This window comes from Pseudonaja textilis, chromosome 3, assembly GCF_049901715.1.
Source record: "Pseudonaja textilis isolate UNSWEBS1 chromosome 3, rPseTex1.2, whole genome shotgun sequence".
In the NCBI taxonomy this organism is placed as follows: Eukaryota; Metazoa; Chordata; class Lepidosauria; order Squamata; family Elapidae; genus Pseudonaja; species Pseudonaja textilis.
In genome coordinates, this window is record NC_141992.1 from 175,067,323 (window position 1) to 175,082,868 (window position 15,546).

Below are 15,546 nucleotides of genomic sequence, written 5' to 3' on the forward strand. Positions count from 1 at the left end.
GGTACCTAGTAGGGTAGCAATGTCAACAAGTCAGACAATGAAACACCTGCAAGCAAACAATCAAGCTCAATGAGCACCAAGGACTCCACAGTTCAACCCTGAGCTACAGAGCAGTAGATCTCTTCTATTGAATAGTGTTTGACTGAAGGTGATTGCTATGGGCTGCAAATCATGGTAATGCCAACATCACTGATGGGCTCCTATAAAAAGATTGATGTATTCCAATTGGTAAGGGATGACACAAACTCATTTGTTTAAATGGGGAGTTTTTAGATCTTTCACAATATAGTTTGCCTTTTAGATAAACATTAAAAATTTTGAAAAAAAAGATGACAGTTCTTTATTTCTTCCTGTCTAAAATAAAAAATCTGGAGCTTATAGACACCCTAAGAGGCAAGCTGCAACCATGCAAGCTTACTTGTGAAGAAATTTATAATGAGAAATTTCCTGTTAAAACCAATCTCTCTCTATAAGGAGTTTATTGGGCAAAGGGGAATACAAGAAAATAATGGGAGAGACAACACACATACAGTACCTACACAGAAGCACATTTCCAAATAAAGTCAGATGAATCAGTCCCACTAAATTTCAGTTGCTCGCTTGCATTTAATCTTGGCTTCTCTCTCTCTCCCCCTCCCTCCCTCCCTGCAGAGGATACATGAAAAGCAGTGTCTTTAGGATTACTATTTGTTCAAGCAAAATGTTTTCTGTTTCTTTCTCATGTCCTGGATCTAGCCAGGAAAAAAAGAGAGTCATGATAGCTGAACTTACTAGCATAATGACCCTATGATTGAATGAAAGGCACCAACTACTTTTCATCAGTTTTATCACTGTAGATGAGAAACTTTTCAAGAAAGTAAAAGAATGTTTTCAGCATGGGGCCAGCATGAAAAAAGCACAATTCTATTGTGTACTAATTTTGTTAGAGATTCTGCTTCTAAGGACGTTTGAGCATATAGGTTATTTTAAGATCTCTGTTATTTGCTGCTGTTTTGGCAGTCATTTGCAGATGGGCAATGTCTCAAGGATACAGACCTGTTTTGCTACAAATGTTCAATCCCTTAAGATAATAAAAATGTTGAAAGGTATCAAAATGCCTTTCTTTCGAGGTTTCGATTTTCCCGCTGGGAGAGCTCTGGCGCAAGGATATGGACAACTGCTTGAAAGCTGCATCTTTTTATTTTTCAGGAAGGTGGAGAACAGCGAGAAGTCTGCGTTCCTGGGCTAGCTAGCTTCTTATGGTAAGTCCTTGGTTTTTTATACCCTTTTCTCCCTTTGTAAGTTGATTTTGTGTGAGTGTTTGTATTTGTGCCTAATGTTTCAAATCCTGTTTGAGTTTGTCTTTATTTCTGCCGGAGGGCAAACTCCACGGGGTGGCCAGATTGTATTATTGGTTTTCTGTAATCTCTTTTAGCTTTAAGATAGTTTTTCATATTTGTTCTGTGGCGATCTCCTGTCTGTCCCTTTTGTAATTTATTTGTGTCTTTTGTCTGTTTGTTTTGCTTATTTGATATGTCCTGTGTTTGTAAGGGTTTTCTAAATTATCTTTTGTTTCCTTTTCCTATTTGTCTAGTTTTCTTAATTACTTAGGCTTTTGTCTATAGGGATTCTTTAATACTTTTTATTTGATTCCTTTTCTTATGTAAGTTTATTTTCTGGCTAACCTGATGTTCCCCTTGGGCTTTTCCTGTTTTTTGTGACACTACTGCCTTCGTGAAATTTCCTTTCCACAAAGATAACTAGATTCATTGAACTGCATATCTCATTATCCAGAGTCATAATAGTTCAGGTAAAAGGTAATATAGACAGGGCAATTTTACAGCATAAAAATATATGCACCTTTATATAGTACCAATCTTTTCATTGCTGTTTTTCCTTCTATATAATTCTTAAGGTACCCCGGATAAGTTAGGATTTTTGTGGGAATCAGATAAGTCCTCAGCATTATGTTGATTGTTGCAAATCCTAGAGGGGATTGTATTACGGAAACTGCCAGGAACATAAATGATTTATTCTGCTACAAACATTCTTGTTAACCTTTTGGTAGTTCTCCCAGGGCTGGCATTACTCACCCAGTCTGTTTTCCTTTTGTGCTCTCTACCCCAAACACTGTATTTGCTCCTGTATATGCTCATTTTTCTTGCCCAGAACTTACTTTAATTTGCTCTGTTGTACATAGTTACAAACCAGGAAGGAAAGTAATTTAAAATCCACGGGTTCCCTGGTACAGGGCAGTCATGATAGAATGAACTTTCTGACTTCTTTTAGTGACTAATTGTCAACTGGAGAATTGTTAGCCTTTCTATCCAAGACCTCTTCCCTTTTCAGGCCTAGGAGAACTAAAAAAACAAGACAGTACTTTGACTTTTCATGTGCAAAGTCCATAAATACAGAACATAACAAATATTGCCTCGCTGCTGAAACACAAGAGCAGCCATGAAATCATGCAGTCTTGAACATAGGAGAATTTTAATGAGAAATTTATATATTTTTATCCTGCCTCCGTTACTTTTATAAATAACTTAAGGTGGTGAATATTGGTAATACTACTTCCTCTTCCTATTTTCCCCACCACAACCACAGTGTGGGGTGAGTTAGGCAGAGAGAGAGAGAGAGATGGGGCTAGAAATCACAGTGTCCCCATTTCTAGCCTGATGTCTTAACTAGTAGACCAAACTGTTCAAAACAGTAAAAAATGGCCTTATATAAAATCCTTGTTGGTAGAAACAAGAGACAAACTGTATTGTATTAACAGGTGATAAAAGTACTTGGCTTTCTTTCTCAGTACAAATACACTTTCTGTGGAGTACAGGATAAGCACTACAGGTTTAAAAGTCTTCAAAAGGCCATTAAACACATTACAGTGCTAGATTCAGGTGCCAGTCTCTCTGGTCAAATTAGCTATGAAGGGCAATGCCCAATGACTAAAGGAGAGGAATGTGTACCCACCGTAACCTAAAATAACCACTAGGAACTGAGCGAGATCACAACGATCACATAAGGAACCACATAACCAACAATGCATGCCAGATGATACTCAGGGGGAAAACATGTCAGAAGAAGAAATTGGGAGGTTAAAGATTATTATTTTAGTTGCCCCAGCTGTGGGCTGGCGATATGAAGATGTGACAGGAAAAAATGATTATGCAGAGAAGTTTGTGCAGCAGATAGAGGACCCGAGGAAGTGCCTTCTAATCATGCTTTTCAAAAACCAACTCCATTTTTCTAAGCTTCAATAGTAACTTGTAAACAGAGGTCCCATCCTGAGTTTGGAAGTCAGAATATCCCGAAGTACAGTTGAGATGAGAAAATGGGCAGAAAACAATATGACAGTATGAAAATGTCTCCATGATGTTATTATATTTGTGGACACCCTTCCACCTCCATAGGTCAAAGCGTGATGTAAGAGTTGGCAGTGTGGACGTGTGATTCTTGTGATGAAGTTATCATCCAGATATTTATTTCAAGTCAAATAATAAGTCTATCTCTTCCACCTCCAGCAATTTTGTGGTCTACAAAGCCACTTAGGTAGCGGTATATCAGTAGTATTGTTCTCTTTTTTTAAAATCCTAATATTCTAGCAAGCTGAAATCTGTAGAAGGCCACGCTGCTAAATTCCCTTCCAAGATTTAGACATGTGTCCGTGTTTAGCAGCTTTGACTAAGATGTGGGGTTATCTAGGGGCCAGAACAGACTGTTTTATTTATCATATTTTTAATTGGAGATGGAAGGATTTGGAAATATTATCTTTTGAGAAGAAAGGACTTTAGACATTTGTAACTGATATGTATCACATTCTGAAGCAGTTTTAAAATTAGGATTACCAGATCTGTAGTGCAAAACACTGGACAACCATTAGATGGCAATGTAGTAGGAAGTATGGAAGAGGAGAAAGGACGGCCACCAAGACAACAACCAGAAAAAGGAAATCAGAGTCCAGGCCAGAACTGTAACCAAAGTAGGCATCTTGGACAAGAAGCCTCCCTCCCTCCAGTTTTCTTGAAGATAAAGGCAGAGATTCAGACTTGTAGGGTTCTGTTACTATAAGTTTGCAATAAAAGTAATAGAGTAAAAGTAATAGCATGCATTTTTTCTTAGTCTGGTCTACCTTGAAGGGCTGACCTAAAGAGACACAAGAAAAATAATTCTAATTTCATCAAGTGATTCTAGATTTTTGCAATGAGATAAGGTGGCCCTCTAAAAATATCCACCTTCCTTCTGCACTGCCCCTGGTAATGTATTTTTCTTTGTTGTTCAATGGACGGAGTAAGAGAAAGAGAAGGCATCTTCCATTGCATCATGCAACTCGCCACACTACCTGATAGATTGGCATGTGGGAGGTTTTGCAAAGCAGGAGATACCCCCCCCCCCCCCCACTGTCCCATGAAACTTCCTGATCACATGATGCAATGGATGCCTCAGTTTCTCTGCACTGATCAAGCTCAGCTGGCTATTCCCCAAAAGCACCTGAAGACATGACAAGAAAGAATGCGTGGAAACCTATCAAGCAGCTATCTAAGTGCAGTGCAGTGTTAAGAGTAAACTGACAGATTAGGAAAAACGCAAAATGTACTTCTATCTCAAGAACTCCCTTCTGGCTTTATTTGAAGCATTAGCACTGCCAATATAATTTAACAAGATATACCTGCATCTGACTATATATATATCGTCTGGGTTCAATTCCAAGTGGGGAAAAAGACACTGGAAACATGGAGGCTGTTTGGAAAGAAGATTTAATGGTGAACAAGACCACATGGTTTGGAGCTCCAAAGTGAAAAGGATGATCACATGCTTCAAGATGTTGGATGAAGGAAAAGAGGGGAGGGTCAAGATGCCAAGAGACCCTTATTTACCTTTTGTTGGGCCCCACCTTAGTGTTTCCTGTTCCTGTGCAAGAAATGTATCCCATTGGCTGTCAGACTCACGGGTGGAGGGGGGATCTTAACTAACTTTGTAGGCTTTGTCTGGACCACATGGCTTCACCTGAGGGTTGGCTGATACAATATTCCCAGGCCAGGTGGTGAGATGGGTAGAGGCCTTTATTATGTAGAATACTCTGGCCTTGGCCTTAATGGCCTATTAGCAAAGGTGGGGTGTGTGTGAGTTTCTGCCTTTCTGAGGTGAGTTTCTGCTCTTTTTAGGGGAAATATTCTGCCTTTTTAATATTTCCTAGGATATTTCATTTTTCCAGGAGAGGGGTGGGTGCTAATTTCCTATACAACATTGTCAAGGGTAAGTTATCTAAAATCTAAACCACCTAAAATCTCTACACCAATTAAAGCTGGCAGTCCTATATACAGGGTCTTTAGGAAATAGCATTAACTGTGGCAAGTCAGGAGTGCATTTTTTCTCTCCTAACAACTGACAGATTGTAGGTCTATATATAGAGAGGCCTACAAGGCCAGAAAACATTGTTCAGCCCTCAGTTAACAGCTCTCCTGGGGTTATCTGTAGAAGAGAGCCATGTGTAGATTTAGCACAAACATATTGTACCTGCCCTGGGACATACAGTAGCTATCACTTTAAGATCTCAAAATAAACAAAAGATGCTGTGGTTGAATTTCTATGAATAAGATGAAAGCAGCACAGCAAGCCCTATGTAACAATTCTATTTTAATTCAAAGCTATGAAGTACTATAACAAATATGCCCTGTAGATTTAAATGAATGTGAATTCATTTAAATCTACAGGGCATATTTGTTATAGTACAGGTAGTCCTTGATTTACGACCACAATTGAGCCCAAAATTTTTGTTGCTAAATGAGATGTTTGTTAAGTGAATTTTGCCACACTTTATGACTTTTCTTGCCACACTTGTTAAGCAAATCACTCCGGTTGTTAAATTAGTAACATGGTTGTTAAGTGAATCTGGCTTCCCCATGAATTTGCTTGTCAGGAGGTCACAAAAGGTGATCACGTGACCTGCAACCGTCATAAATGAGTCAGTTGCCAAGTGTCTGAATTTTGATCACATGACCATGGGGATGTTGCAATTGTCATAAGTGTGAAAAATGGTCATAAGTCATTTTTTCCAATGCCATTGTAACTTCAAAGAGTCATTAATTGAACTAAGTCAAGGACTCCCTGTATTGATTTGATTTTTTTAAAAATGTGAATGCTCTTGATTTTCCTTTTCCAGGGGCGAGGTTAAAGTTTGTGTATACAACACTAAGTACTGTATCAGGAAAAGAAGAGCCTGAGAAGAAATACTAGCTGAGGAACTGGAAAACTAATAGATGGTCATGCTTCATGAGTTGGATTTTTCCTGTCATCTCTTATTTCTCCACTTATCCCACAGATTCAGGAACAATGACAAAACAGAAAAAAAATGCAGTTTCTTGTTTGGAGTTGCTCTGCAAATCATGTTTAAAAGACATTGTAGATTTTTTTGCATTTCTATTCTACCATTGCAGTAAATTATATTTCGTGTGGAATCTGTTGTATATTTCTATTACATACAGCACCGTTAACAAATTCTTATATCGTGTTTTTTCTGAAATCATAACCTGCAGTGTATAAAAATGCTGGAAGGTAAAGCTAAAAAGAATTAATCTGGTATTCTTTCTGCTGTTTTCTAGGAAATTATGTTCAGTTCCATGCATAAAAGAAAGATTTTCAGAAACCAGAAACCTTGGGAAACTCGTTTGATAAAAGGACATATCCTGGAACATTATAAGTTATATGTTTTGCTTCTTCATTATTAATTCCACCTTTCTATCATTTTGACCTTCATTAAAAAAGCTTCTCAAATGATAGTTGATCCTTGTTACAACATATACAAAATCCTTGGCTTCTGAAGTAGTCTTACTCTAAAGAAACAAAGAAAGGACAATCCCTTTAGATATGATAATGTGTATTATTTTTCTAGGTCTGAATAGCATACTGCCTTTTTCTCCTATTGCTATAGCAACAGACATCTGTGAGTAATAGCTCTTTTAGTTGTGTCAATAAGAGTATTTTAATGACAAAAGTCTCCGTAAAATGTAAAGGGCAGGCAGAAGGGAAAGTTCACACTTCAAGTGTTTTTTAAAAAAATCCTTCTCCACTTTTCTTGGGCAGTAATTGCCCTGTTCTGAAGTTGTTAGCCCTAATTCTGTAAAAAAAAAAAAAAGTTGTGCCTTCCATTCAAATCTGACACTTCCTTTACTTCTGAGCTGCTGGGAAATGCAACGTTTTGTTCCATGCCTATGTCTAAAGGCAGCTTTCTCTTCTCTTCTCTTTTTTCTTCTCTTCTCTTCTCTTCTTTTCTTTTCTCTTCTTTTAAAAGGAACTGAGGGGAAAGCTGGCATAGGAAAGAGGGTAACTGTAGAGTCAACAGAGCCTCTGGTTTTCTAATGCTGCTGCTTGTTAGAGATGTTACCACCTGTCAGCCTCATGTCTCAACACCAAAGTAGTAGTAGAAGTAAGAATATATGAAGCAACAAGTGCAGCAGCAGCCAAAAAAGCCAATACAATCCTAAATTGCATTAACAGGGATACAATCAAGGTCAAGTGAGGTACTAATACCACTCTATAAAGCCTTAGTAAGACCATAGCTAGAGTACTGCATCCAGTTTTGGTCACCACAATATAAAAAAGATGTTGAGACTATAGAAAAAGTTCAGAGAAGAGCAATCGAGATGATTAGGGGACTGGAGGCTAAAACATATGATGAACGGTTGCTGGAACTGGGTACATGTAGTTTAATGAAAAGGACTAAGAGAAGGACCAGGGGAGTTATGATAGCAGTCTTCCAATATTTGAGGGGCTGCCACAGAGAGGAAGGGGTCAAGCTATTTTCTAAAGCACCTGAAGGCCATTCAAGGAATAATGAATGGAAACTGAACAAGGAGAGATTCAAGAAAATGGAAATAAGGAGACATTTTCTGACAATGAGAGCAATCAACCAATGGAACAGCTTGCCTTCAGAAACTGTGTGAGCTTCATCACTGGAAGCTTTCAAGAAGAGACTGGACTGCCATCTATCAGAAATGGTATAGGGTCTCCTGCTTGAGTGGGAGGGTTGGACTAGATGACCTACAAGGTCCCTTCCAACTCTGTTAATCTGGAAGTGTTCCTGGCTGTCTTGGCAGTTCTGACTCTACCCACTATGGTGTTTATGATCGATCGACAATGTCATCAATGGAAATAATCATAAATAATGCAGTGCCCCGTTCATTCTACTACCAAACTCAATGTGTAAATTATATAGCTAGAGTCTATTTCACCCTTTTTTGTGTGGAGGCCGCTATAAAATTATTCATCTTCAGAGAAGCTTTGGGATGTCCAGCCCAAGCCCTTGTAACTGAACGAAATAGTCCCATCTCTCATTCCCCATTTCCCTTCCAGTCGAACAACTGTCCCAGTTCTATTGACCTTGTGCTTGATCCAGGGATGGCCTATTAATGAACTTTCCTTACCCCACGTTTTTTCCTGGTCTTCCAAAGAAGTTCAATCCTTAAATTCCCCCAGTGGGCACCCTTTGGGTTTCTATCTAATGGGCAAAACATGTTCCCCTTGTCTATTCACCTTGCCCACAGGGCTTCAGAGCTTCTTTCCTGCTTTCTGCATGGGAAATCTTTAGGTTGCAGTGTAGGAAGTGAGATGAAACTACAGTGTGAAAATACAGCAAGTCTTTTAGTCCAACCCCCTGCTCAAACAGGAAACCTTATTTCAGACAGTCCAGTTTTTTCTTTAAAATCTCCAGTGATTAAGTACCTACAACTTATGAAGGTAAGCAGTTCCAATAGTTAATTGTCCTCACTGTTAGCACATTTCTCCGTAATTCCAGGTTGCTCTCTGCTTGATTAGTTTCCATCCATTGTTTTTTGTCTTGCCTTCTGGTGCTTTGCAAAATAAATAAATTGACCGCCCCTTCTTTGTGGCAACCCCTCAAACCGAAGGTGGGATCTGACCGGTGTAACTACTGGTTTGGTGATTTTACGTTACTGGCGCCTGGATGCTCAATACAAACGTTCATTGCATGTATCTGGCCCAGGGGCCAATAATTTGAGGACCCCTAATTTGGGGCAATATAAAAAATGCAAATAAGTTTTTTGTGGACCACCAAAATTTTCTCATGCACCACCAGTGGTCCATGGACCACCAGTTGGTGACTGCTGCCCTAGAACGGCTGTCACCAACCGGTGGGCTGTGAGAAAATTTTGGGGGGCCGCAGAGAAATCTCACCCCGAGCACCCGCCCCAAAGCAATTAATCCAGGCTGCACAGAAACACAAGGCTGTGTAGCCCACATGGCCCTCCCCACTCACCCACTCCTTACCCGGCAAACTTGCCTGCTAAATTAATATTTTTCCTTTTTTTGACTATCATCTGTTCTGCTGTGCCGGGAGATTTAGATTAGCTAGAAAGCAGGAAATTATTGGATTTCTTGCTTTCTAGCTAGTCTTTAGATCTTCGGCTCTGCTTTTAAGCACAGCCGAACCTCCCTTAGGACTGAAGGTTCTATTATTCAGTGCAGACTCATGGCAAGCAAATTTTATGTGACAGACTCAGGTAGACGATGGCAGATAGATAGATCACGGAATGATTCTGTGAGCAACTCAATCTGCCTGCCTGCTTTGCCTGATTTTGGGTAAAAGTTGCTCATTTTTTAAATAAAAAATTCAATATTTACATACATAGTGTGTTGTGAGTTAATTTTGTGAGTTTGCTTGCAAGAAAATTTTATGTGTCAGACTGAGCTAGCCAATGGCAGATAGATAGATTTCTGAATGAATCTGTGATTCTGTGAGCAACTCAATCTGCCTGCCTGTTTTGCCTGATTCTGGGTAAAAGTTGCTCTTTTTTTAAATAAAAAATTCAGTATTTATATAAATATTTGTAATATTTACATACAAGCCATGCCCTGCCAGTCACATGACCACCAAGCCACTCCCACAAATTAGGCCACACCCACAGAACCAGTTATTGGTCCCTAGGATTTAAAATTATGAGTTTGGTGGTCCCTGAGGTCCAAAAGGTTGGCGACCCCTGCCCTAGAAGACACTACTTTGGAGAAGTTGATTCCTGGATGTCTCAATTTCCCAGGATCTCTAATCCCACATCCCATATGATGGCTGTAAAAGATTCAAACTGTTCACCACCCTTCTTTCCCTGCCAGATGACACTTATTTGCTACTTCCTGCTAGCTAGCCTTTTCAGGCTAGAGCCACCAGCTCCTGTTATAGAAAAAAAACAAGGCCTTGTTTTGCTTTGCCCAGAATATAATTTACCTGCTGTGATATCAGACACCACACTACCATTTTATAATTGTTCTGTTACATCATGCTGGACTTCACAGTATTATCTTGAAGATGAAAAGAGAAGGAGAATTTGGCTTGTTTGCATTAGAGTACATATTTCTATCCAGCTAGGACATCTTGGAACAAAGAAGTTGTTAAGTATATAAAAAAGGCTGACTCGTATTTTTAGAGTACATAACTGCTACATAGCTGTAATGTTTTGTAACAACAGCTTTTATACTGAAGGAAGTGGAAAAAATGCCATGAAATGTCATATGAATTCTGCAGCTGTTCTTTAACTAAAATGGCACCAACATTTTGTTTCATCAAAACTCATTGTTCAGTTAAGGTGCACTCCTCTGAGATGAGTTTGGTTGACTAGGTAGTATAAATCAGTGTTAGAAATAAAACCTATTCAACTCTTGTCAGATTTTACTTTTGAGTAGATTTTCATACAACTATGCTGTAAGATCACTTTCACCAACTTTGCCAGATCTTTTTGCTAAGGTATTCTAAAAGACCTAATCGTTTCTGGAAAAAAGAGTTTGGAAACCTTAGGCCTTGTTTTATTTTAAGCTTTAAAATAAAATGCTGATGAAGGACCAGTATCTGTTTTACCTTTGCTATCTCTCCTAAAAGAGGTACGTTTGGCTGAAGGATCACAAAGCAATATGCTGAGCATATTTTCTCAGGAGTTCTTCTCTTATCAAAACATGATCAAGTGACTTCATTGGATTGTCCTTGGCTGGGAAATGAAGGAAAGAGCCAGGGGAATTGCCTTCCTTCATTTTAAAATTGAAGCCATGACCTATGTTGACCTGTTTCCTGGGACTAAGAACACACATCATCTTTCTGAAGAAGAAAAATTGCTTCCTGGACAAGTTTAGCTATCAATCTCCCTGCAGAGACCTCTATTTTTCAAGGCCTTTAATATTTTGTTTCAGGACTTACGATCGCTATAAATCACTATATTCTTAAATGCTTTCTCCCTTTCCCACAAACATATTTTGGATAGGTGATTTGTCATTAATGTCTTTAGGAAGTCCAACCAGCCATCTCTGCTCTCTCCATCCCTGCACAATTTAGAAGGTCATTCGCATTCACTGGAAAACAAAATTCTAATTTCTTTTTAGGTTGCTGAGATAAGCTTTAAAGTTAGTAGAAAAGGAAGACAAGGAAGGGGACTAGGAAAGGCATATGTTGGGCTGATTGTGAGTATCCTCAAGTATGGAAGTGCAGCTCCCATAAAGGCTTAGAAATATTCATTTGGCTAAAGTACTAAACATTTTAGTTAATTAAAAATATTAAAAATATAGTGTAGAAAATATGCTAATAAAACAAGGCAATCCTTTATAATTAAATAACCCTGCATTTATTTGCTTAATGCTGAACTTATTTTCCGTAGGAGACATATTCTTCAGGCTTCAATAAAACTGATATATCTTAACTAGGATTTTTGTAACTCAGGAGTTCAAATTTTCCTATTTCTATACAGTAATTAATGTTAAATTATTCTGGCATTGGTTTTTTTTGCTGGCTCAGGGACATGGGAGAAGCATTTAAGATGCAGTCCTAAAACACCTAAAAGGCAAGGTTTGTGATTTGTGATATAATTCCTTATTTATATGTATTGCCCTCGAACCACCCCATATTAAAGGAAAAGTAAGTAACTTAGTGTTTCCCATAGGTTTTTATCTAAAGTGCCTTGCTAATGGCCATGTTGGCTGATCCACTGGGAATTAACATTCAAAACATTGGATGGCTACCATTCAATACACATACATTTTCTCTGTAATAGAAATATTGTCCTAAAATAATGCTTCGTGATTGGTGCTGAGAATGGCAGATGGGAATACATGATCTGACTTAAACTAACATTTAGTTTGGGTAGACAAAATATTTAAATTTCTTCTGTCCCTCATCCAGAATGGTTTGTTTTCTTTTGTTCTTGGCAGAGATGCCACTCAGCACATGTGATCTGTACTGGAGTAAATGTTTCCTAAGACACTCCTGGCAACTTTTGAATAATTCCCTGTGATTTGTGCGGGCAGTTTATTTAATGGATGTTGCCAGGAACATCCTGTGACATAAAGGGACCTGTAATGGATGACAAAGGAAATGTACAATGTTCCAGATTTTTTGGGGGGTGGGTGGCGGGGTGGGAGGGGGGAAATAAGACTTTCATGCAGTTGTTATGGGTATTATTTGATAGCGATGTAAGAATGGGTGAATCTCTGCAACTGATACAGGTGTTATAATTTTGTTGTTTATTGCATTGCCCAGCTTAGGATTTTTTTATATATTGGGACTGCAGCAGTTCCCAGAAGTCTCCAGCCAACTATCTTGGTAGCTATGGAATTTTGAGTGCTGCCAACCACCTAGAAGAAGCCGAGTGTTTTGAACCCGGTTTTTCAGCTGATAAGCCTAGTGTCTTTAACCAATGAGCCATTTTACACACACACACACCTCTTATGTACTTACTAGCTCTATACCTGTGCTTCACTACGAAACTATGTGATCGGCTTAGTTTTTGAGGAGGAAAATAAGGGGAAAAAATTCTGCCTCTGCCTACCAGCATCCATCCATATTCTTCTGGCTAGCATCCTGTCAATGTGTGAGAGTGTTGAGGGCTGTTTGGAAACTGAAGCATAGAAACTGAAACAGTATTTGCTGTGTGAGCAAGGAGACAGCAAGGAGCCTGGGCGTGGATTAGCTCAACTGTTCTGTACTAAAACTGCTTGGTGCTGTGAAACTAAAACTGAAATTGCTCTCCTCTGCTTGTGTTTTGCATTTGGAACAGATTTCTTTTCAGGTGGGGAGGGGGGAATAGAACTCCTTAGCATCAGAGCATGTTAGTAATAATATAGGAAATACTAATGCTCTCATGGTCATTTCAAAAAATCCTTTCTTAGTGAGCACCTAGAAGCCAAGAGGAACATAGTGCCAAATTTCAAGTTTGTTGGTTTAATGGTTCTGGAGATTTTGTGATGATGCGTGAGTGGTATTTCGTTTTTATATATAGAGATTATAATCATGTTATTGCTAAAACGTGTAAACTTTTGTTGAAATGAGATAGAAGAACAAGTGAAATAATGTATAATAAAATGGACTAAAGACTTTGGCTATAACATACAAATGGATCAAAGGGAAAAGATTTGGGTAAAAGGACTGAAATTTACTTTATGTTCTAGTCTTAAAAACAATTCATGTAAAATTATGTATTGTTTGTGTTTGTCACTAGAGGAAACTTTATAGAATATATAAAGATACTTTGAATTTTTGCTGGAAATGCAAAGAACATGAAGGGACATTTTACCATGTTTGGTGGACATGTAAAAAAGCTAAACAAATTTTAATACAAATGGATGGATTAATTCAGAGGATTTTAAAAATTAAAGAACATCTGAAACCAGACTTTTCTTTTGTGACTAATGGACAGTCAATTAGAAAAGAAGTCATGAAACTGTTTTTATATATGGATGACTGCAACAAGACAATTCTATCTCAAAAGTGGAAAGATTTGATATTACTACAATGGAGGATGAAGATGATGGAATTTGCAGAGATGACTAAATTAAAAATTTAAAAAATTTAAAAGTTGATTTTCAACTTTTATTTGCTGTTACATATGATGGAAATCAGTATATGTCAACATGTGCTCCTAAAACAGACTGTGAAAGCCCTATTTGGTATACAACAGCTTTGAGAAGGGATGATCACCTTGGGGCTCCCTTATGGTTCCTGTTTAATTCACATCTATTCAAACACAATGCAATACCAAAATTAAGCTAGTTCATCAAGGAGCTCATAGATTGTACAAAGCCCTAGAATAGTTTTTTTTTTTTTTTTTGGTTTAGATGCATTCTCTTGTGCAGATCCAACCAATTGTAGTTTATTCAACAAACTGTTAAGGGAACCAAATTCTATATTTGTCCTTGCCACCTCTTTTTCTAGTGGGCAGAAGTACTTAACAACTTGCTGAATTGTATATTACTCTCAGACAAAAATTCTCAAAACAGTTTGTAGATAAGAGGAGGTGATTTGTTGTGGCTGTATCTGGGATCATGATTGAAAACTTGCTTGTAAAAATGACAAATTGCCTATAAAGCAGACTTTGGCTTTTGGGCGTACTTTTATCTTGATGTAATACCAAGTACTGCTCAGTTGTAAGGCAACTGGCCAAGAGATTTTCTAAGTCCACCCATATCGAACTGAAGAACAGCCCTGTAAAAAACTGAACAAAAAAATAAAATATAGTGAATGTCAAGAATCCTGGTAATTTACATGTAACGTAGGCCTATATCTTGTATTGTTTTGTAATATCTATTTGATTACAGGCAGAGAGGCAAGCCGTAGTGGATTTTTTCTCATTATGTGTATTTTTATTGACTTTGTTCATTGTCTAAAATCACATATGTGATAAGCAGCTGTGTACATTTACCAAATAAAATCAGAAAGTGAACAAACTCCTTATGGAATGTTTTTAAGTATCATTGTACAATTGTTTATATAATGTCAGACACAAAGAAAACAGATCTACATGTGCAGAATTAAAGCTAACTACTTTATTTTATTCTGCTTATTAATACAGGATTTTTCCCAGGCTGCTCTGTCTTCCCCTTGGGAACAGATAGAGAAGGCACCATGCTTGGGGGAGGGGTTTTTAGTGTTGGATCTCTTGCAATTAGGTAAAGATTCAAGGCTAATTACCTACTTGAATCCACCTCCCTGCCAGGCTGAGCATTTCCCAACATCCCTCTCTCTCACCCTTCTCCTATAATTTAAGATTAAAGAGATAAAATGATCAAATCAATATTTCCATATAGTACTGTGTTAAGAGACTATTTTGTTAATGGTATCCTATGGAGGTCCATTCACACAATCCTACCAAGTTCAGCGGGACTTCCTCTACAGCTGGAACAAATCTCATGGGATACAAATGTAATTAACATAATATAGTATAATATAGTATAGTTATAATATATAACATTATGATATAGTACAATATAATATATATCTACTTCTATATATAAAATATAACAATATAATAATATAGGATGAATAGATCTGCAAAAGTTTGCAGAGAAACAGAAAGCGATGTCCATCAAAATCTATGGGGGTGCGGGAAATCCGATCTGCACTGCGACGCCCTTACCTTCTAGATCAGGCTTCAAGCGGCCAAGGTTGGAGACCCCTGATCTAGATGGCCTATAGGGTCCCTTCCAACTCTGTTAATGTGTATCTATCTGTATCTGTATCCTGATTTCGAGGCAGGAAGGCGGGCTGTCTGAACGGAGACGGACGGGTTAAGAGATAAGCCGCCT

At 38.1% G+C, this 15,546-nt stretch overlaps 1 long non-coding RNA gene across 1 annotated transcript; it reads left to right on the plus strand.

The window, feature by feature from the left end:
• Window positions 1–827: 827 nt before the first annotated feature.
• On the plus strand, window positions 828–12,340 carry LOC148126429 (uncharacterized). The gene is made up of 3 exons (XR_015743259.1): window positions 828–1,241; window positions 5,142–5,232; window positions 6,579–12,340. It is a non-coding gene; the product is annotated as an uncharacterized LOC148126429 (long non-coding RNA).
• Window positions 12,341–15,546: the final 3,206 nt, after the last annotated feature.